Source organism: Pleurodeles waltl, chromosome 8 (assembly GCF_031143425.1).
Source record: "Pleurodeles waltl isolate 20211129_DDA chromosome 8, aPleWal1.hap1.20221129, whole genome shotgun sequence".
NCBI classification, from domain to species: domain Eukaryota; kingdom Metazoa; phylum Chordata; class Amphibia; order Caudata; family Salamandridae; genus Pleurodeles; species Pleurodeles waltl.
This window is the reverse complement of record NC_090447.1, coordinates 1,278,702,003-1,278,725,058: the sequence shown is the minus strand read 5'-3', so window position 1 is coordinate 1,278,725,058 and position 23,056 is coordinate 1,278,702,003. Positions and strand designations below refer to the sequence as shown.

The 23,056-nt window shown below is 48.1% G+C and overlaps 1 long non-coding RNA gene across 1 annotated transcript; it reads right to left on the bottom strand.

Moving 5' to 3' along the window:
* Positions 1-15,844: 15,844 nt before the first annotated feature.
* On the bottom strand, positions 15,845-19,237 carry LOC138249214 (uncharacterized). Its single transcript, XR_011194788.1, has 3 exons — positions 18,515-19,237; positions 17,014-17,128; positions 15,845-16,487 (listed from the first exon to the last, which is right to left on the bottom strand). It is a non-coding gene; the product is annotated as an uncharacterized lncRNA (long non-coding RNA).
* Between the last annotated feature and the right edge of the window lie 3,819 nt (positions 19,238-23,056).

The window sequence follows — 23,056 nt, the reverse complement described above, 5'->3', positions numbered from 1 at the left end:
GGCACAGTGTCCAACAACTCAACAATTGTGGTCCCTAGTCGGTCGCTTTCTAGGTGGGTTCGTGTTCAAACTCCAAGCGCTGCAGGGCACGTTTCTGGTTCCGTCAGCTTGTGTTTCCTGCTGCACTCAACCAGGCCGTGTGGGGGGGGCGCTCCTATCAGTGCACTGTGTCGTTTACATTTCGTTTAGTCTGCCCCCCACCTCCGTTGGTGCGCTCTGATTCTCCCCCGTGCTTCCACCCGGCGAGGCCTCTCCTGCGTCGTCGCACGGGGTCTCAGTGCAACGCCAAGCCAGCCTCTGCCACGCTCTCCGGGCTCCAACGCCACAGCGGTCCAGCATTTGCGGTTCCAATCTACGTCGGAGACTCCACTGGTTCGCCCCTACCGCTCTCTGCAGCTAAGGGCTGTCACCGACCACCGCCAGGGCTACATGGGAAGGATAATTATCGGGCCCGAGCAGAGTGGAACAATGACATGTCCGCCATAGCTGCCGATTAGGCCACCATAACCCTGGTTCTTTTAATGTTTTAATTTCATAAGTCAAGTTAGTTATGTTACTAATAAAATAATTAATAGTTCCACTATAAACACGTATGTAGGTACAACACCTAAATGCCTTTATTACTTTACAAACTCTACCTTTTTTGCCAAGATAATATCCAAGGCAAGACAGTTCTGCTCTATTTGCTACCATGTCTACATTTACTAACTTAAAGGACCCTGTTGTATCCATGGCAAGCCTATCTATTACGGTACACAATTCTCTGATTTTCACATCATTCATGATCACACCCATTGAACAAATCATTGATCCTAAATTATCTAAAGCCACCTGTCCAAAACTTCGTCTTACTCTTCACATGTCATATTCTTTATCTTTTTCATCTATATGATAAATTCTAGGAAACACTAAAACTGAACAACATGAACCCACCCAATTTCTTGGTAAGTTAAAATAAGCAGTCCGTTCACAAACATAATAAATTCCTCTCATAATAGGCTCTCATCCAGACACAGATCTCCACTTAATAAGATTTGTCACACACACTTGCTACTGAAAATTTTTCTTTACCCTTAACGCTAGGATGTTGCCTTACCATACACATATCACCTTTCCTTTCTTGCTCTCATTTCAACTTGGGATGTAAACCTGAGAAGCTATGTTCTAAATTAGACTTCCTCTTTCATTTCTTCCAAAGCAATCTTTGGCTCTTCTACATTTTTCACTACTTTCACTCTTCTCTTGTTATATTCCCTAATAAAATCACAAACTTCATTACTCAATGAACATGAATAATCTTTATTCAGGTTGGTATTTTGTCTGTTTTGAACAATCACCCTCAAACACTCCCCATACTTGAGTCTTTTATCATTCTCATCCATAAATACACTCTCTAAAGACACATTAAAATCTGTCAAATAAGGAAAAAGGAACTCCTCATGGTTAAAAATAGCAACACAAATGTTACAGGAAAGTGCATATGACGTTTTTAAATGCACACAAATCAATTCTTCCCCAGCTGAAGCGGCAAGGTAAGTGCAGACACAGCAAATTCAGATTTTCATGATATCCACATACTTCCTAATCATTTTAGTATACTACTTATCCCTAAAACCACTAACTAAATGTTCTTCTTTTCCACAGCAATCAGTAAGCACACCAACAGGCCAACTAACACTAACAGGTTTATAATTAGCAAGGTCACCCCTACAATTCTTCGCACCAGAGCAGGCACTGGGGGTCCCTGAACCATTGTAGAATGGTTTATGCAATGAGGGACCCACCTGTGCCCTTCAAAGCATTTCCAGTGGCTTGGGGAGGCTAAACCTCCCCAGACTGTGACACCTATTTCTAAAGGTAGAGGGTGCAATACTCCTCTCCCAAAGGAAATCCTTTGTTCTGCCTTCCTGGGCTACAGCTTTTAAAGCAACAGGACGGCAGAAACCTGTCTGTGAGGTGGCAGCAGCTGGGGCTGCCTGGAAACCCTCAGAAACCTGAAATGGCAATATTGGGGGTCCTCTGAGGAGCCCCCAGAGTGCATGGAATCATACAACCAATGCTTGCAAAAGCCTTGGGGTATGATTCAAACATGTTTATACCAAACATGCCTATGTTCGAAGTTACCATTATGTAGCTGGACATAGGTAGTGATCCCCTCACTCACGAAGTCTGGGAAAATGGTCCTAGATGTCCTGGGGGCACCTCTGCTAGTGCAGGGGTGCCCTCACACACAGGTACTCTGCACCCTGCCCTCAGGACTGGAGGGCCTGCTATAGTGGTGACTTATAAGTGACCTGGTGCAGTGTAATTGGCAGTGAAAGTGTGCTTGCACCTTTTCACACGGACTCCAATGGCAGTCCTACAGAAGCCTTTGCCTGGGCTCCCTATGGGTGGTAAAATATATGCAGCAGCCCATAAGGATCCCCTGGAACCCCAATGCTCTGGGTACCTAGGTACCATATACTAGGGGCTTATAAGGGGGCACCAGTATGGCAATTGTGAGTGAAATACAGAGTTTTGGGAGAGAGAGCATAATCACTGGGGTCCTGGTTAGCAGGATCCCAGTGAACACAGTCAAGCACACTGACAGGCAGAAAATGGGGGTAACCATGCCAAGAAAGAGGGTACTTTCCTACACTTGAAATTTGAAATTTGTTTGCGAAGCGCAAATTGCGAGTCACAAAACAAAATATACAACAGTGTAAACCACACTGTTTGCGATTCCCAAATGGGTTGCAAGAGACATGACACATGAATATTCATGAGGCCGGTTGGAATGGCCGCACTCACAGGAATGGTGGCCCACCATGTCCGTGACTGCTTTCTCAATAAAGCAATTTTTTTTATATGTAGCCCATTTTCCTTAAAGGAAAACAGGATGCATTAAAAAAATTAAAACAAAAAGTTATTTTTATTTTTTCAGCGTAGGAAGTGGTCTGTGCCACTTCCTGCCGTGAAAAAAAGTTTTCACTACCATTCACAAAGGGGGAGGGGTCTCATGGGGACCGGTTCCGGTTTGCAACTGGGTTAACACCAATTTCAAATTGATGTTAACTACGATTGTTTTGCGACCGCATTCACAGCTACAAAACAATCGTTCATCCCCCTGCAGGTCGCTATTAGGAAGTGGTGCACTCGGGACACCCCTTCCTAATTGACAGTCGCAATTCCTATTTTGCGAGTTGGTAACCGGATACCAACTTGCAAAATATGGATGGTACATTGTACAAGGCCATTTTGCAGTCACAAACACTGAAAGTCTCCTTCTGCAACTGCAAAATTGCTTTGTACTTCGGGTCCAATGATGTTAATCGGTTGTAATATATTCTGTGCTATATTTACCTGTGTAAATCCCTTTTTCGGTGAATGAAAGGGTAGTGAGGACAACTGGTAAAACCATAGATTTAATGACAAAGAGAAAAGAGAAAAATAGAATTTTGTGTATAGATCAGAACAAGCGCATAGCATTTCCTGTCGTAATACATTACATAACAAGTAATACAGCATACCTGCTGTGCACCTTAAGTCTTCTCAAAGGTAGGCTTTATGTGGCATGGCTAGTGAGTATATAGAAAAACAAACAATTTACTTTAGGAGGGTGTGTATATATATATACATAACATAAGCCTAATAAAAAAAAAATTGTCAGAGATGCATCAGGGAATTCAATTTGCAACCAATAACATTGTATTTTGTTTCCTTGTAGGGGACAACCAGTAATGTCACAACAACAAAGAGGAGTAAAGAAATAAAGTCAGGTAAGTAGCATAAACAAGATGCAGGCTTGTATTAAATCAGAGCGCAAGCACGTTACCAGGAGTGTGTGTTAGCTTAATACTTTAAATGTTGTGTTTGTTCAGTTCTTTGCTTCTTTTGCAGGTGCAATGTGAGGAAGCATCGCATTTAATCAGGATTTTCGAGGCAAGAAGGTTTTCCTGTGCGATTGCACTGAAACACCCAATGAGATCCAACCCGATGAGAGGAGTTGAGTGCAGAAAGCCGAGAGCGTGAGTACGTGATTCAATGGCAGGAAGAATCTGCTATTAAGAACAACTAGAAATACAAGCAGCTTCCTGCCTGTTGCACGCCACAGATATTCTGACATGGCTCCACCCCTTGTTTACTCAGCCAGACCGCAAAAGACTGCAGCCATGACAGTATGATGGTGCTCCACCAGGAACCCCTCCAACAGAACTGCCTACAAAGCAGCCTTTATCAACTACCAACAGCACATCTAGGAAGCCCAGAGAGCAGCCCTCACAGACCGCATTGAAACAGCAGGCAACCACACAAAATAACTCTTCAAAATAGTCAAGGAATATTCCAACCCGGCAGCCACAGAGAACACAATCCACCCTTCCCAAGGACTCTGCGACACCCTCTTGGACTGTTTCCACAGCAAGATAGTTACCATCTGCAACAATTTTGACCCACAGATCAAAACCTCAACAGCCTCGGCCAACATATGCACACCAACTGAGCTCCATTCAAAACACAGCCTACCAGGGCCATCATGTCTTCTATCCACTCTGGAGCAACCATGGACCTAGGCTCTCACCATTTTTTCAACCTCAGAACCAATGAAATTGGCACAGAACTCACCAGCATCCTCAGCGCCTCCATCACCATGGCATCCTTCCCTGAGAGATTAAAAATGCAGAGGTCAGACCCCTCTAAAAGAAACCCTCCGCGGACTCCAGCGATCTAAAAGCTTATCAACCAAACTCGCTGCTCCCTTGCCCTGCCAATGTACTTGAGAAGGCCATCAACCAACAGCTCACTTAATACCTGGAAATAAACAACTTGCTCGACACCTCCCAATCAGGATTCTGTGACAACAACAACATGGAGACCGCACTGATCGCAGCCAAAGATGACAACACAACCCTCCTGGATCATGAGTAGACTGCAGCCCTGATCCTCCTCTACCTTTCAGTAGTATTCAACACTGTATCCCACCACAACCTCATCAACAGACTTAACAACATCAGCATCCAGTGGAATGTCCTCAAGTGGATCACCTCCTTCCTTAAAGGAAGTACGCAGAGTATCCGTCTACCTCCCTTCACCTCCAAACCTAAGAACAGCGTCTGCTGTGTATCCCAAGGATCATCCCTAATCCCTTCACTGTTGAACACTTACATGACTCCCCTGCGGACATCGGCAGATTCCACAGTCTCAACATCATATCCTATGTAGATGACACACAACTCATCCTCTTGCTCACCTAAGACCCCACCAACACCAGAACAAACTTACACGATGCCATGACCAGTGTCTCAAACTGGATAAGAGCAAACTGCCTTGAACTCAATTCAGACAAGACAAAAGTACTGATCTCTGGGAGAAACACATCCGTATGGGACAACAATTGGTGGCCATCCGAGCTCGGACCCACACCCACTCCAACAGACCATGCACTCAACCTTGGCATCATCCTCAACATTAAACTCACTATGAAGCAACAAATCAACGTAGTCACCTCTTCCTTCTGCCACACCCTCCACATGCTCTGCAAAATCTTTAGATGGATCCCAGTCACACCAGAAAGGCTGTCACCTTAGCCCTTGTCACCAGTCGCCTGGACTATGGCAACACACTCTACTCGGGCATCTCCACCCAACTCCTCAACTGACTCCAGACCATACAGAATGCAGCAGCCAGGCTCATCCAAGACCTAACCAAATGTACCCACATCACCCCCACCTCAGAAATCTCCACTGGCTCCCCATCTAGAAGAGAAGCCAGTTCAAGATCCTCATGCATGCCTACAAAGCCTTACATGATCAAGGACCAGCGTACATCAGCCACCGCCTGAACTTCCATCAACCCACCAGACACCTACGCTCTAGCTCCCTAGCACTCACCCCACGCCATCTATTGCAGCCGCAGCAGTGGCTGTTCCTTCTCCTACATCACCGCCAAGACCTGGAACGTCTTGCCCCTCCACCTACGAAGAGCACCCTTCCTTGCGGACTTCACGAAGAAACTCAAGACCTGGCTGTTTGATTGACACATTGCTATCCCAACACCTGATACCCCAGATGGTGACAGTGCTGTGCTTTACAAATACTGGTTGATTGACACCCACTGAGGTAAAGCACATTTTCAATTTGGAATTCTTCTTCTTGTTGGTCTTTTAGCAACTGCAATTTCTTCTCACTAGTTTCTGGATTCAATTGTGTCTCAGAGGCTCTCTAGTTTCTTCCTGACTCACAGTGTTTCTGTTTACAGGTTCCCCTTCTTGGAACCTCTTCATTTCTTTCATTTTCTACTGCAGTTTCCCAACTTTTGTCTCCGTCGTGGCTCTCACTTGAGCCCAATCCTGAGCTCAGATTCGAACTTTAGCTTTAAGCAAAGTTGTCTTTCTCTGCTTTCTCTACAGTGAATCTTTCTTCCAAGAGGGTTTTCACTTCAATTTTCAACTTCCAATTGTAACTGCTTTTATCAAAGACTATGGGGGTCATTCTGACCTCGGCGGTAAAAGTCGCTTACCGCCGGCCAGAAGGCCGTCATAACACCGCCGCGGCCGCGGTAAACCGCCACGGTCATTCTGACCCGCAACTGGCAAACCTCCAAAAACCCGACAGCCACAAAAATCCGCCACACCAAAGGTCAGCGGGAAACTGGTGATGACCAAACCTCCACCGTCACACCAACAGAAATACGCCCATGCCATTCCGACCCACAAATCCCCGCAGCGGTCTTTCAACCGCGGTATTCCATTGGCGGTACACACCGCCGCGGTCAAAATACACACACCTTTACAAAACACATCCACATTGGATAATTCAAAATACACACACCTGAGACACATACACACACCACTCCCACACACCCAATCCAGTATAAAACACACACCCACATCACCCACAAACCCCTACGACCACAATTGCGAGTGAAGGACAGAGAGAGAGAGCACAGCATAGAGTACACCATCACACAGAGGCAAATCACAACATCACCCACACACTTTCCATGCACAAAACACCATACACCACCACACTCACCACACTCTACAACACATACACCACCCCTCACCTCATCCACACCACCCCATGGCACCCCAAAGACACCCCAGGTTCTCTGACGCAGAACTCAGGGTCATGGTGGAGGAAATAGTTTGTGTAGAGCCCCAGCTCTTCGGGGCACAGGTGTAGCACACCACCATTGCCAGGAAGATGGAGCTATGGCAAAGAATAGTGGACAGGGTCAACGCTGTGGGACAGCATCCACGCAATCGGGACGACATCAGGAAGCGGTGGAACGACCTACGGGAGAAGGTGCGTTCCATGGTATCAAGGCACAACATTGCGGTGCAGAAGACTGGCGGTGGACGCCCACCTACTCCCCCAGAATTCACAGCATGGGAGGAGGAAGTCTTGCACATCCTGCATCCTGAGGGCCTCGCAGGAGTAGGCGGCGGAATGGACTCTGGTAAGTCAAATCTTCACTACTTCATTCCCCCCACCCCACCTGCATGCCAAATCATACCCCCACCCTCACCCCCACCCCATCACACCAACTCCTTGCTAATGGCTCATCATCACAACCCACCCATCCCAAAACCTAGCCCTGCATGCCTCCCCAAAGCATGGACACCCATCCCCAAAGCATGCCCACTGCACACACCCATCACCCCCACAAGCCACCGTCACAAAAGCCCCCACAAGGGAATGCCAGCACTGGGGGACACGGCCACCCACCCATTACACGAAATGCCACACACAGAAGCAATAACCATACTCTTATACCCCTGCAGGACCCGAACGCCACCACACCGCCACGGAGCGTCCAGAGATGTCCATCCTACCCCCAGAAGAGGCCCCCAGTGATGACAGCAGCTCTGTCTCCCTGGACCCTGATGACCAGCCCGGCCCATCGGGGACCTCGGGACAGTCGGTTCCCCACAGACAGCCACAGGCTACACCAGACCTAACCCCCTCTGGGAACACCAGCACAGCTCCCACCCAGCGGGCCCATGCCTCTGTCTCCAGGACACGTCAATCAGCGGTGTGTCCACCACTACAGGGCACCCAGGTTGACCCACCACCCCAACAACAACAGGGACCTGGGGGCAGTGGTAGTGGGCACACCGTCCAGGGGACAGAGGCCCAGGGAAACAGGGGAACTGGGAGGGCTGCTGTGCGACAGGGGGGGGACAGGCCCAGGGAACCGACTCTCCAAGAGGCCCTCTCCTCCATCATGGGAGCATACCACCACTCCCAGGAGACGATGGCTACGGTACTGGCCAGGTTCCAGGAGATCCAGGTCATGCAGGAGCAACAGTACATGGGGTTCAGAGAGGAACTGAGGAACATTAGTTCCGCAATGGGGACCATCGTCGTGGCCCTAACCCAGATTGTCACCACATTGCGGGAACATGTGGCACCACAGAGGGCCCCTGTCACTAGCCTGGACCAGGAACAGCCTACCACCTCCGCCGGCGCTAGTGGACAGGAGGCCCCCACACAACCACAGGCCACCAGAACCCCACCTCCTGCAGAAGAAGAACCACCCCGCAAGCGGAACCTGAGATCTCACAAGAAGACAGAGTAGGATTGCAAGACCCCCGCCAGCAAACGATACCCCCTGATGTCATCCCACTGTCCCACATTGTCACCCTGTCCAACCTTGAACTGCCCCTGCTCCATCCTTCCACAGGCATATGGACAATGCACCTGTGCGACTGAGAACTGGACTTTGCCATGGACATTACTCCACCATCACCCAACCCCGTTTTACAATCATGTTCCATAAATTTAGCACTTGAATTAAATCACTTTTTGCACTAAAAAAATCTGGAGTCTGCTTGTAATTTGAACAAATGTATTAGACATAACGGTGCCAAAATGTTCAGTTACATTGTGATGACAACATACCACTGTCACACAGCTGTAGTCCATGGGCAAAAAAAGCAGAGGTCACGCAGTGGGGCCCAGAGCTCTGAAAACGGAAGGGAAAGTCACAACTCAGTTAACAGGAACTGGGGTGGAACTCAGACAGTAGAGAGGCAGGAGACTTTAAGTAAATGTAAAATGGCGTGGTTGATTCGTACCTGTGTGCTACTGAAAATACTGTTGTATCACTGTGTCCCTGTTGTCTGTGTCGTCCCCGTCATCCTCCTCCTCTTCACTCTCCACAGGCTCCACAGCTGCTACAACACCACCATCTGGACCATCCTCCTGCAGGAAAGGCACCTGGCGTCGCAAAGCCAGGTTGTGAAGCATACAGCAGGCCACGATGATATGGCACACCTTCTTTGGTGAGTACATTAGGGATCCCCCTGTCATATGCAGGCACCTAAACCTGGCCTTCAGGAGGCCGAAGGTTCTTTCTATAATCCTCCTAATTCGCCCATGGGCCTCATTGTAGCGTTCCTCTGCCCTTGTCCTGGGATTCCTCACTGGGTTAAGTAGCCACGACAGGTTGGGGTAACCAGAGTCACCTATTAGCCACACACGGTGTCTCTGTAGCTGTTCCATCACATAAGGGATGCTGCTATTTCGCATGATGTACGCGTCATGCACTGACCCAGGGAACTTGGCATTTACATGGGAGATGTACTGGTCAGCCAAACAGACCACCTGGACATTCATAGAATGATAACTTTTTCTGTTCCTGTACACCTGCTCACTGCCACTCGGGGGAACCAAGGCCACATGGGTCCCATCAATGGCACCAATGATGTTGGGGATATGTCCAAGGGCATAGAAATCACCCTTCACTGTAGCCAAATCACCCACCTCAGGGAAAACAATGTAGCTCTGCATGTGTTTCAGCAGGGCAGACAACACTCTGGACAAAACCTTAGAAAACATAGGCTGAGACATCCCTGATGATATGGCCACTGTTGTTTGGAATGATCCACTTGCCAAAAAATGGAGTACTGACAGAACCTGCACCAGAGGGGGAATCCCTGTGGGTTGGCGAATGGGGGACATCAGGTCTGGCTCCAGCTGGGCACACAGTTCCTGTATAGTGGCTCGGTCAAGTCTGTATGTAAGTATGACATGTCTTTCTTCCATTGTCGACAGGTCCACCAGCGGTCTGTACATGGGAGGATTCCTCCATCTCCTCGCAAGTCCCAGCGGACGGTGCCTAGGAAGGACAACATGGAGCACAGAGTCAAGCAACCCACAGGTACGTAACCACAGCTTGCACAGTACACGATTCGCTATGCATTGAATGGCTTGTATGAGTGGCAATGCAAGGCCTAGGCCTGTGTGACGCCGTAGAAATTCAGCCATGTGGGCCCTTGAAATGGCGGCTGCCTGACCTGTGAAGTGTGACAATGGGATGTGAGGTCAATGCGCTGGCGTGGCACACCGTGGCGGTAGGCGGTCGAAGACCGCGGCGCAAAGCAGCATTGGTTAACAGTGAACCCTATGGGTCTCAGGAGCCAATGACGATGTGCGCCGGCGGTCGCGGTACGCACCGCCGCGGTACGCACCGCCGCGGGCGTGACCGCCATTTTCTAACTGCTTAATCACTCGAGACCTGATCATCCACAGGCGAGGACCTATACTGCAAGTGCTGCTGTGAACTCGGTCTGGAAGAGACAATGGCTGCTGCGACTGGGGAAAGGGCCCCTGCCTTCACATCTGAGGAATTGGATAAACTCGTTGATGGGGTCCTCCCCCAGTATGCGCTACTCTACCGTCCTCCAGACCAACAGGTAAGTACACTGGGAGTACGTAGTATGGGCTATGCCTGTGTTGAGTGGGGTGGATGTAAGATGGTGGGGAGGGGAGCGTATGAGGATAGCAACGCACGACAGATGAGAGCATGTGCCACATGGCAAGGTTGGGGAGGGGGGCCACTCACATCGACCATGCAGAAAAGTGATGATATTTCTTTTTCCACCCTGTCCATGTCACATAGGTCAGAAGATCGACATTTGGCGTGCCATCGCCAAGGACGTCCGGGCCCTGGGGGTCCACAACAGACGGGGCACCCACTGCTGCAAGAGGTGGGAGGACATCCGCCGCGGGAGCAGAAAGACGGCGAGGCTCTGCTGGGGATGGCCTCCCAACGTAGGAGGGGTGCCAGTCGTCAATTGACCCCCCTGATGTCCCGGATCCTGGCGGTGGCCTACCCCGATTTGGATGGGCGCGTGAGGACATCACAGCAGACACAAGGGGGTGAGTATCAGCACATTCTGCTATATTAGCGCACAGTGGAGGCGTCTGGGTGGGGGAGGAGGGCTGCGGCTATCTCTAGGCCAGGGCGGTTTCTGTAGGCTAGGCCCCTCCGTTAGACATGGCCCTGTGCCCCCGCCCCCCACCTCTGTAGGGTGCTAAGTACAGCTATCCATGGCCCGGGCTCACCTATGTGTGCATTTGTCGTCCATAGACTTGTAGGCCAAGTCACAATAATTGAGTAGTGTACCCCGAGTGCACGATGTAGTGCAGGGGGCTTCTGTGTCTGTCCTCTCCGCCAACGGTGCCGCCAATGCATGCACTCAACATGTCTTTCTTTCTTCTCTCCACCCCTTTTTTTTCCTGCTCATGTGTGCATTAGCATCATCAGGCGGAGGAGAAGTGGCATCAGCGCACGAGGGAGCTGCATCTCACATGGGCCCTGCAACCGACTCGGACTTAACCAGTGAGACGGAGGGCGAGGGGGGCTCCACAACGGGGACCCGTGGAGACGTCAGCGACACCGACACGTCCTCGGAAGGGAGGTCCCTTGTGGTGGCGGCACCATCCGTGCCCACCGCAAAAACAGGTACAGCCGCCACCCAGCGCACCAGCTCCGCCCTCCCAGCAGCCCCTCAGCTTTCGCCCCGTGCCCGCTCGGCCAGGAAGCCGGCCATCTCCTTCGCCCCTGGCACCTCAGGTCCTGCCCCAGTTACCCCTGCTGCCCTCAGTGAGGAGGTCATTGACCTCCTCCGGACGCTCATTGTTGGGCAGTCTACCCTTTTGAATGCCATCCAGGGGGTGGAAAGGGAGGTTCATCGGAGCAATGCATATCTGGAGGGCATTCATTCGGGTCAGGCTGCCCATCAGCGATCGTTCAACGCTCTGGCCTCAGCACCGACAGCAGCAATTGTCCCTGTGTCTAGCCTCCCCCCTCCAACTTCCTCAACCCAGTCCCACTCCCCTGTTCCTCTGCCTATCCCAGACACACCTACAGACCAGCCCGCACACACATCAACACCCAAGGGCAGCTCATCCAGACATAAGCACCACAGATCACACAAGCATTCACCCAAGCAACATCTACATGCAGACACAGCAACACCCACTGCCTCCACTGTGTCCCCCTCCTCCTCGTCTCCCTCCTCCCTCCCTGTGACGTCTCCACTCACACCTGCATGTACACCACCATCAGCCAGTACGTCCATCACCACCACACCCACCAGAACAGTCCGCACACGTGCAGTCACCACCCCCACTACCATTTACACGTCCCCTGTGTCCTCTCCCAGTGTGTCTGTCACCCCCTCTTCCAAACCACACAAACGCAGGCAGCCACCCACCCAACAGCCATCCACCTCACGACAGCCTCCGTCACAAGCACCTGCACCCAAAGACAGCACACTTGACTCTCCTACAACCACATCCTCTTCCTCCACTCCCATACCCACTACAACTACCCGTCCCTGTCTTTCTAAATTGATTTTCCTTTCCAACCTTGACCTCTTTCCAACAACTGACCCACCCCCTCCATCTCGTAAGACTCCAACCAGCACCTCAGCCACCACAAGCCCTGCACCTACTAGGACCATCGTTCAGGGCTATTGGAGTCCACCAGCTCCTAGGGCAGGAACATCGGCCAGCAGCAAGGGGACAGCCAGCCCACCCCCTGGGAAAAGAAGCAAAAAAGTGAAGGGCAGGCGCCACAGGTCTGAGATGGCCGCCCCGCCGTGAGAAGAACCGCTGAACAGGGCCCCGCCGTCAGAATGAACCGCTGAACAGGGCCCCGCCTTGAGAAGATCCGCTGAACAGGGCCCCGCTGTGAGGAGAACCGCTGAACAGGGCCCCACCGTGAGAAGAACCACTGAACAGGGCCCCGCCGTGAGAAGAACCGCTGAACAGGGCCCCGCCATGAGAAGAACCGCTGAACAGAGCCCTGCCGTGAGAAGAACCGCTGGGCCCCGCCGTCTCTGCACCGCTCCGCTGGGCCCTTCCTCTCAAGCACGGCTCCGCTGGGCCCTTCCTCTCAAGCACGGCTCCGCTGGGCCCTTCATCTCAAGCACCGCTCCACTGGGCCCTTCCTCTCAAGCACTGCTCCGCTGGGCCCTCCATCTCAAGCACCGCTCCGCTGGGCCCTTCATCTCAAGCACCGCTCCGCTGGGCCCTTCATCTCAAGCACCGCTCCGCTGGGCCCCGCCGTCTCTGCACCGCTCCGCTGGGCCCTTCATCTCAAGCACCGCTCCGATGGGCCCCTCATCTCAAGCACCGCTCCGCTGGGCCCCACTGTCTCTGCACCACTCCGCTGGGCCCCGCCGTCTAAGCACCGCTCCGCTGGGCCCTTCCTCTCAAGCACCGCTCCGCTGGGCCCTTCATCTCAAGCACCGCTCCGCTGGGCCCTTCATCTCAAGCACCGCTCTGCTGGGCCCCTCATCTCAAGCACCGCTCCGCTGGGCCCCGCCGTCTCTGCACCGCTCCGCTGGGCCCCGCCGTCTCTGCACAGCTCCGCTGGGCCCTTCCTCTCAAGCACCGCTCCGCTGGGCCCTTCCTCTCAAGCACCGCTCCGCTGGGCCCTTCATCTCAAGCACTGCTCCGCTGGGCCCTTCATCTCAAGCACCGCTCCGCTGGGCCCTTCATCTCAAGCACCGCTCCGCTGGGCCCTTCATCTCAAGCACTGCTCCGCTGGGCCCCGCCGTCTCTGCACCGCTCCGCTGGGCCCTTCATCTCAAGCACCGCTCCGCTGGGCCCTTCATCTCAAGCACCGCTCCGCTGGGCCCCGCCGTCTCTGCACCGCTCCGCTGGGCCCTTCATCTCAAGCACCGCTCCGCTGGGCCCTTCATCTCAAGCACCGCTGGCCCATTGGCAGTGCCGGATCTGTGTCGGGCAGGGCTTCACAAAGCACTCTGGGCACCATGCCTCCTCCATAACCAGTGGAGTCTGTAATCCACCAGATGGACTGTGGCTTTGCACTCCCCAGGATGGTACAGTGGGCAATCCACCCACTGAAAAGACTTGTGAGACTGTGGCTTTGCACTCCCCAGGATGGTACAGTGGGCAATCCACCCACTGTAGAGACTTGTGAGACTGTGGCTTTGCACTCCCCAGGATGGTACAGTGGGCATGGAGGCCCCTCGTGGATCTGGCGTCATGGACTCATGTGGCTGAGGTGCCCCCCCTTCCCTTCCCCCTGAGGTGCCTTTGGTTTTATTATCTGATGCCCCAGCAGTGTTCTCTCCAATGGAATCGGGTCTCGTGTGTGGGCTTTGCCCATGTGTTTATGCACATTGGCCCACGGACAATGGCATGTAGCCAATATATGCCGGACTTTTGGACTATGTTCATATTCTTCATGTTGTGATTTATTTGTTTTAATAATCTAATATTTCACTTAAGTTCAAATATGCTTTAATATACTTCTATTTTAATGATCATTTTATTTTGTCTTTGAATTATTCTGGGGGGTTTGGGGGATGTAAATCTGACTTGTTGCTCTGCATTGGTGTGTGGGGATTTGGGGGGGGGGGTGTCGCGTATGTGTGTGCCCGTAATCTTTTCTCCTCCCCCTCCTTTAGTGCTTTCCTCTTATTTAGTTTCTAAGCACTAACATAACACAACAGAAATGCACTTCTGAGGTCAAAGAAGACTTTTATTGTTGTTATATGAATGACGAATTAGTAGCTTTCAAGTCCGCGTTAATCAAACAAAATATATCAGTTTGCAATATACACAGCAGGTTATATTTATAAGATATTGAATGCAAAGCAAAACAAATACTTCACCGTGTAGGAACTATTTACAGCTACATCTTTCTAAGGTCTGCAAGCTGATGACCCCTGTCAGCCGCGAGAAAGAGTTTCATCTACCCACACGGGATGCTGGCAGCTGGCGCCAAGCTCCAGCACGAGGTCCGGCAGATTCGAATCTGACCCTCTGCAGCCTGTTACATTCGTTACAAAGGTGTGCCCCCCTCCTCTCAGACCTGGGAAACTGAGCAAGCCTTTTGGAGACTGGCCAGGTCTCCAAGACTACTCCTGTTCCCAAGCTCAAGCGAAGAGAAAAACAACACCCATGTACTCTCTCTTATCACGTCTAGTCTACTGTGAGAAAAACATCTTGGTTCTCTGGTGCAAAAACACAGCTTGGAAAAATACAGCTTGGATTCTCAACTGCAATGTCTAACTCCACGTTAAAGGCAATGGGCAGCTAACCTAAATATCAAATGCAATGTCTAGTGTCATGTCAAAGCCAATAAGCATCTAAGCTGAATACAAAATGCAAGATGTTATATCATATCAAAGCCCATAGGCAGCTGAGCTGAATATAAAATGCAATGTATAATATCATGTCAAAGCCAATAGGCAGCGGAGCTGAATACAAAGTGCAAAGTATAATGTCATGTCAAAGCCAATAGGCAGAATATCTAATAGCATGTCAAAGTCAATAGGCAGCTAAATTGAATACATCATGTCAAAGCCAATAGGAATGCAATGTCAAAGCCAATAGGCGGCTAGACTGGATACAGCATGTCAAAGCCAATAGGCAGAATACAGAATGTAATGGCTAATGCGATGTCAAAGCCCATAGGCGGCTCAACTGGATACAGAAAGTAATGGCTAATGCCATGTCAAAGCCAATAGGCAGAATACAGACTAATGCAATGTCAAAGCCCATAGGGGGCTAAACTGAATACAGAAAGTAATGGCTAATGCCATGTCAAAGCCCATAGGCGGCTCAACTGAACAAAACATACCATGTGCTACTGGTGAACATTGAGCAACTAATATGCGCAGTGGTGAAACACAAAGTCATTGGTCAAAACAAAACTTATCAAATAGCAGGACATTCCGCCCTTTGACCAATGAATTTTTGTTTCACATATCTCATATTTCAAACAAACAAAAAAAACATCAGCACAAAAAAAACCATTATGATCAAAGCAATCCCTGTAAAGCAATAGAAGTGAATTAACACATTGATCTCATAACCTTTCACATCAGATACATCTACATAGAAAAGACTGGGCAATTTTTTTTTTATTTTTTTTTTCTCTGAATGAGTCTCTAATTCAACAGTGTTAGCAATTTGATGTGGCATGAGTTCTACTCATGTAAAGGTGCACGGTCCACCTGAAAGGTTTGCTGGAAGGTAAGCAAAAGTCAGAGTTCCATACGAGAGGGAAAAAAAAAAAAATCACTGAAGGCGCAGTTTGCGCAAAATGGATCCATGGTGCTGGCACTTTACTCAGCCAGGTTCAGGTTGGGGGTTCGGTCCCTTCCCCGACCCCACACGCACACACCGGAAGGGGGACCACACAGCACACTCAGGGACAGTGGCGAAACGTGGTAGGATCTGCAAAAGAAACAAGTATGACTTTTCTTGCAAATAACATTTTTCATTTAAACTGCACCCTTTCTCTTTCTTTCCCTGTTTTATAATCAGCAGGACGTTTTTGGGGCTTTTTGTTACATTCGCTGCAGGTTCTGGAGGATCACTTGGGGCTTCAGCCCACACATCAGCACTGAGGTTTTTATCTGCTGCGCCACAGCTTCCCTTTTCTTGCACTGTCAGAAGGGCTGGGGCAGACTCCTTCTTTACCAAACCTCCATTCACTGCACTTTTGTCAATTTGGGCCATTCTGTCTCCAATTTGAATGAATGAATCAGATTCTTTTCTAGGTATCAGCATAATTTCGATTTTTCCTTGGTAATCTGCAGCAATCACTCTCCCTAAAACCTGATCAATTTGCCATTTCTGTTCTGGTAACGTTCCTCTCCCCAACTGCTCTGTGACTGCTTGCATGACAGATTGCTTTTGTGCGTGCTGCACAGTTTTTATCAAAACTAGGGGAATGTGCATCTCTCTCATCTCTGCCCACCTGTAAGTGGCTTTTTCTCTCAGCTGTTCACATTTCTGGGGCACCCACTTAGCCATCCCCACTAAGGAAGAATTCTGGGTGAACACTTCTCTCTCTGAATTTTTCTCATTAACATCTGCAAGGTAATTGAACCAGTTAGGTGCTAAAACATTAGCAATGAACCAAAAATCAGCGTAAAAATGACACATCTCACATAGCTCTTGCTTTAAAATCTGACACACATTATACAACGCTGTTTCTTCTACTGTGCCAGAAAACAACATTTCAGTCAATGAATCATTGGTAAAACAAACATGCTTTTTATCTTCAGTGGACACGAATTCAAATGGTGCATTCAACTTCATTGGTAACTCTTTTACCTGTGGTACTCTAGCCCTGTCTTGCAAGTACCAGATCCATTGTATGATTCTAGCTAGGGGCACTATTTTCTTCCCTTGTTCTTGAATTAAATGTACATAAGTATTTCCTTCTTGCACTGCGCAGAAACCTAAAGTCTGCATTATTTCATTTGCCAAATCACAAGCACGCAGCTGCATATAATTTTTCACAGTGACCATATACAAAAGTGTTAGGATTTCACTCAAATGAGAGCTATTCTTTTTCCAAAAATCAAACAAGCTAATGAAAGTCGGCTCTTGCTCTAAAATCTTTCGTTTTGCAACGGTAACTCGTAAATCACATTCTGGTCTCTCTCGTCCGTGTTATCAGTTAAGGAATGCATTTTGTCTGCCAAAAACCCTGGCTCACACGGAAACTCAAAGCAGCTCGGAGCTGTCTTAACCCCCTCATTACTGGAATGGGAAAAGAAAGATTCTTCAAAAACAGCCTTTTTATAACTTTCAGTCGGGCTAATTTGCTCACGTAAATTCCTATTTTCATGTTCCAACTTCCTACATTTCTCCTGCATTTCTCTGTAAGCAGATAAAGGTATCCAGACCTTTCTGTCATCATTACTTCCAAAACACACGTTTTCTACATATATACAACAGGAATTATTTCTCAAAACATTATCAGGCCTTTTAGCTACACATGCATTTTCTTCTGTAATTCCCCAAACAGAAAACAATTCACAGTTTTTCTTAGCACCATCAGGCAGTTCATCAACACATGTATTCTCAGACATGGTCTGCCGTGCTACTGTGATTCTCCAAACAGAACACAATTTCTGTAATTCTCCAAACAACAAAAAAACAATTACACTTTTAAAGTGTGCACTTAGAAATCTACTAACTCGTCAAACCCCTTCTTAATCACCTCTTAATGACCGACGCCCCACTTCTGGTACCAATTGTAGTGCTTTCCTCTTATTTAGTTTCTAAGCACTAACATAACACAGCAGAAATGCACTTCTGAGGTCAAAGAAGACTTTTATTGTTGTTATATGAATGACGAATTAGTAGCTTTCAAGTCCGCGTTAATCAAACAAAATATATCAGTTTGCAATATACACAGCAGGTTATATTTATAAGATATTGAATGCAAAGCAAAACAAATACTTCACCGTGTAGGAACTATTTACAGCTACATCTTTCTAAGGTCTGCAAGCTGATGACCCCTGTCAGCCGCGAGAAAGAGTTTCATCTACCCACACGGGATGCTGGCAGCTGGCGCCAAGCTCCAGCACGAGGTCCGGCAGATTCGAATCTGACCCTCTGCAGCCTGTTACATTCGTTACAAAGGTGTGCCCCCTCCTCTCAGACCTGGGAAACTGAGCAAGCCTTTTGGAGACTGGCCAGGTCTCCAAGACTACTCCTGTTCCCAAGCTCAAGCGAAGAGAAAAACAACACCCATGTACTCTCTCTTATCATGTCTAGTCTACTGTGAGAAAAACATCTTGGTTCTCTGGTGCAAAAACACAGCTTGGAAAAATACAGCTTGGATTCTCAACTGCAATGTCTAACTCCACGTTAAAGGCAATGGGCAGCTAACCTAAATATCAAATGCAATGTCTAGTGTCATGTCAAAGCCAATAAGCATCTAAGCTGAATACAAAATGCAATGTCTTATATCATATCAAAGCCCATAGGCAGCTGAGCTGAATATAAAATGCAATGTATAATATCATGTCAAAGCCAATAGGCAGCGGAGCTGAATACAAAGTGCAATGTATAATATCATGTCAAAGCCAATAGGCAGTTAAGCTGAATACAAAATGCAATATATAATATCATGTCAAAGCCAATAGGCAGAATATCTAATAGCATGTCAAAGTCAATAGGCAGCTAAATTGAATACATCATGTCAAAGCCAATAGGAATGCAATGTCAAAGCCAATAGGCGGCTAGACTGGATACAGCATGTCAAAGCCAATAGGCAGAATACAGAATGTAATGGCTAATGCGAAGTCAAAGCCCATAGGCGGCTAAACTGGATACAGAAAGTAATGGCTAATGCCATGTCAAAGCCAATAGGCAGAATACAGACTAATGCAATGTCAAAGCCCATAGGCGGCTAAACTGAATACAGAAAGTAATGGCTAATGCCATGTCAAAGCCCATAGGCGGCTCAACTGAACAAAACATACCATGTGCTACTGGTGAACATTGAGCAACTAATATGCGCAGTGGTGAAACACAAAGTCATTGGTCAAAACAAAACTTATCAAATAGCAGGACACCTCCCCTGTGTCGTAGGTGCAGTACTCACCATTGTCTCCTGCAGCGGCGTTCGTGCTCCTAGTAGAGGAGCAGGTAGACAATCGCTGGTAGGATGTTTAATTCGGGTTCCATGCTGTCCAGATTCCTCGTGGAGTGTATAGAGGTGAGCGTTTTCCCGTTCGTGATCTGTTTCCGCCGTGTTTTTATCGGCGGGGCTCCTGCCCTGGAAAAGGTGGTGGATTGGTGGGTCGTGATAGGGTGGGCGGTACATTGTCTGCCGCCTGTCTGTTGGCGGTGACCGCCGCGCTGTTTGTTTGCCCCGCTGTGGCGGTCGGAGTGTTAAAGTGGCGGCCTGTGTTGGCGGTTCCCGCCAGGGTCAGAATTCCATTTTTTTGACCGCCTGCCTGTTGGCGGGTTGGCCGCCGCTTTAACACCGACCGCCAGGGTTGGAATGACCTCCTATGTTTCTTGCAGCCACTCCTGCTTTGCTTTTTTTACATGGTTTTAGCTTAGCTATTCACTCTGATCACTCTATACCTAGACATCAGGAACTTCAGGTTCTTCATCTGAATTTTCGTTCACCTGAAACCTATGTTCAGTTTTTCTTTTGCTTTTAACTTTGATTTCACCATTCTCAGAGAAATCTATATCCCCTTTGGATACATGCTGCAAATTGAAGCTTGGCTCAGAGCCGGTTGAACAGACTGTGCACTGTGATCATTAACCTCATCCACTTCTGCAGCTACTCTCACTCTCTTTGTGTGAGCTTCGGGGGTCCACTGAGGCATCCCTGTGTACTTGACAGTGCTATTTGTCCATCGGTCAATTTGCAAATGACCTTTCCATCTTTTGTCCAAGCATCCTTTGCGAACATACTTCCGGAAGACCACTAGTGGCATCTGGTTATTTTACCAGGGAGGGGAGCCACTCACACACAAATAGATGCCCGCATCCATGCATTCACACACACAAACATACACACACCCATTCGCAACACTCACTAACAAATACACATACATTCATACATGCATACATCCACACACCAAACATAAATAAAAAAGATGAAACTTCCCTTTAATTGAGAGGGGGGAGATTCAGAATTCCCAGGAGGGTTAGAACTGCAGCCTTCCCTCATTGGCTGCCCTAAGGGCAGTCAATGAGGGAAGACAGCAGTGCCTCACTCATCATAGAGTTGGGTGGGGTCAGTGAGAATTGCTGACCCCACCCCACTCTGTGACAAGGTGTCACTGACACTTGGCCCTGAGCACTACAAGGCTTATATCTGAGGTCCGAAGCAATCACTGACACTCCCCCGGTCACAAGGGGAAGGGCTTTAAGGCACTATTGCCAGGCTGAGGAGGTCACACCCACAGGGCTCTGAAATCCTCAGCCTGGCAAAGTTCAGCTCAGGCAGCCAGGAGCATGCACATTTAGCTCATGTCTAGCTCCTGGCTGGCCGACCTGAACAAGAAAACTGAACAAATGTCAGCCTGACAGACACTCTTCTTGCTGGGAAAATAGTGGGGGCATGGCCCTTTAGCCCATATGGACGTGCTGCAGCTGATTATCACCCAATCGCCCACATTCAGACTGCTGCAGGGTGCATCCTTTTAGCCCTCAGTTGTCACGTTTACTTGATGAGAGACAGATTACCACATATCAGATAGACATTTGCAATAATCCAGAATGATGTCATCAGTTATTGAAACTAATGCAGTTGAAGGTACAAATGCAATTCATATTGATCCATTGCCCTGCCCATTAGTATTTCATAAGGAGTAAAACATGTCTTTCTGTCTCAAGTACTTCTCATATTCATCAAAACATGAGGAAGAGCATCAGGCTCTTTAAAGCCATTTGAGGCACAGACTTTCACCAATTTGTTCTTCAAAGTGCTATTGGTACATACCACCAAATCTGAGGATTGTACTTGATTTCAAAAGCTGTGCAGATTATTTGCAACACTTCATTCTTGAAGTGTGCACCGTGATCAGACTCAATAGAAGTTGGAAGATCAAATCTTGGTATCAACTTCCTCAACACAATTTGGCAACTGCAAGGCAATGTGCTCTTCTCATGGGAAATGACTCCACCCATTTGGAAAACAGGCAGAATATTACTATATTACTAAAACACACTTTAAACCATAACAGTGTGGCATCTCAATACATTCTGCCTGCAATCTCATAAATGGCCCTTCTGATTTACCAATGTGATTCATAACTGTAACGGTTTTCTTTACCTGATTTTTTAAAAGACATATTCGAAAGCAGCTACACACATTCTCAGTCACTTGGCAAAAGTCTGCATTCTCCCAATATTTTTGAAATTTTAGTAACCAGGCTATCTCTTCCTGCATGGGTCTGATTATGCAAATATGTACTCATGGGCTGTAACATCGAATTTGGCAAAAAATTATTGTTTTCTGAATTTACATACAAATCCTGATAATTCTTTGTATAGCCCATCATTTCCCATTTTCTTTTCTCATCCTCAGGAGCATCCTCTTGGAAGTCTTTCATTTCACTTAGTGACGTCTGCATCATATCCATGAGGAAAGATCTCACATTGTTTGAACTCTGCATGTTTTTATTTATGAAATTAGCATTTTTATTTTGCTGACAATTGTCTCGTCTTGAAGTGCACAATATTGGGCCATCTGGTCAGCCTATTTCTTTCTCAGAGTGGCCAAATCTTTGCCAACCTTATGGGCTATGCACTTCACTACTGTCTTGCATTCAACAAATCCAGAATATACATTCTATTTTTATTAGAGCTCCTAAAGATGTCATGAAGTCCCTTTGTGACTATAGCTGAACATAATCATGAACAACACCAAAACTGTACTGGCTCTCTGCATAGATTGTCACACTCGCATATTATGACAAGCAGCAAGCTCTTGTTCATGCAATTAATTCTGTCACTTGTGCTGATGTCACATTGGGTAAGGAGGATGCTTCAAATGTCTCTATCATAGAGCATACTGCAAAAGCATCTCTTAATCCTCCATGTTGTTCTCTTAAAAAAAGAAACATTGATGAATACTGTCACATCTGCCTATTCCAGAGGGATATCCTTTGTTCTTGGTTTTGTGCACAATTCAGTCACTTACAGTCATGTTCCAACTTACAATCAGTTTAATCTCCTCTGTCTTCACAGATTTTGTCTGAAATTGGAAGCAATGTTGCTGGATAAAGAGCATTACATCTCCAAATCAAAATATTCTTTGCTGCAAGGATTATTTGCTCATATTGTTTCAATTTACTGTTTGTTATGTGCTGTGTTCTGGTACTTGTCAAAAGAATGTCGACTGAATGTGGTTCATAGACAATGGACATATGGCCCACCAAGTTTCCTTCAGTTTGCTCAATTGCCCACAAAACCCTGCTAAAACCAATTTCATACAACCTGAAAGACTTACAGTTACTGGATCCAATACAACTGAA